Below are 1,522 nucleotides of genomic sequence, written 5' to 3' on the forward strand. Positions count from 1 at the left end.
CTACTAGATTCTCTTCAATCTGCTAACATTCCCTTTAGGCCAACTTCACCCGAATAACACCTCATAGTTGGTTTTGATCAAGTTTATCCCAAGTTGATCGGTAAATAACTTTTTCAGTCGACTGTCCTGTAGGCTGCACTGCTTTTAAAGTAGAGAGTAGTGCTAATTTCGGCCCAACTCTAAATATTCAATTTTACACCATTTTGGTGTAAAAACTCTCCTCCAACCAACTCTTAAAATTACACCATTTTGGTGTCATACCAAAACTCACACTAGAGTTTTTATATATTTCGATGTTGTCCTTATACTCTTTTAATAAAATAAATTTGTTCAATTTGTATCTCATCACTTTATTATTTTTAACTTTATTTTTATACTTCAGGAAAAAAATAATCCATATAATATAAAAGTGGTGTAAAATTTGGTGTTGGTGGGTTATAGTAGAATTTGAGGATAGTGTAGTTTTAATACTATTTTGGTGTAAAAGTTACTTGAAAAAATTACGTCAAAATAGTGTAATGGGTTGTAGATGCTATTAAGGGAGTGTATGAGTCGGTTTTACTTTGTTTTTGGTTAAATCCACAATTGAAATCATACATCTTCATTTTTTTAAAAAATAGTGAAACAGTTGCCTCAATTTGGTTTTAAAATTATTTGTTCATTTTGGTTACAGAATTGAATAAAATTAATAATCTTTTAGGGGGATGGTTTTAAAAATTGACGTTTATTCCGAAAAATCGGCCGACTTATTGTGCAAGACATGTCTGTACAATAACAATAAAGAGAGGAAAACTAACCTCTTGGTCACAGGTTCGAATCCCACGGGAGGAGAATTTATGATTATGCCTCCTGAGTCAGAGCCTGTCGCTTAAATGCGGTTTACCTTGGTTCACGTGGTTTGCAGGCTATTACGTGAACCCGTAGGGTTTACCCAGTGCGCACCCGAAGGGTAGCGACTGCGGGTTACCTACGATAAAAAAAAAATTGAAAACCCTAAGTAAGTTGCATTGTAATTGTAATAACCCCAAAAATTTTGAACTTTTTGTAACCCTTATGAATAGTGTTTTAGCTGAATGAGAAAACTTTTCACGCCACACTATGTAGGGGTTCTGTTATGGATATTCTGAGATTTTATTAGTACTCTATATGGTATATAAGTGTATGTAAAGATCGTCATAATCCAATTCCGAACACTTTGGTTTTTCCCGGAAATCCACTATATACGGAAAGAATTGAGTATAAGGTAACATGATAAAAAAGATTTAAATTAAAGGATTATAAGAGAGGATCATAAAAGGAATACAATATATTGAGAAAGGTTAAGGGAACCTAAGTAATAAGATCCCGGGTATGATCCCTCAAATGATAAACGAAAACGAAAGTTAAGCGAACCGTATAACAGATCAGCGGTCATTAGGCAAACAATTAGGAAGTTAATCAAAGAGATTAGAGGGGATGATGTCATCCAACCAATGGAAAGAGGACAAAGAGGGAAGGATGACACCACATGATGACATAAGCA

The sequence above is a fragment of the Apium graveolens genome, unplaced genomic scaffold (assembly GCF_009905375.1).
Source record: "Apium graveolens cultivar Ventura unplaced genomic scaffold, ASM990537v1 ctg3400, whole genome shotgun sequence".
NCBI lineage: Eukaryota > Viridiplantae > Streptophyta > Magnoliopsida > Apiales > Apiaceae > Apium > Apium graveolens.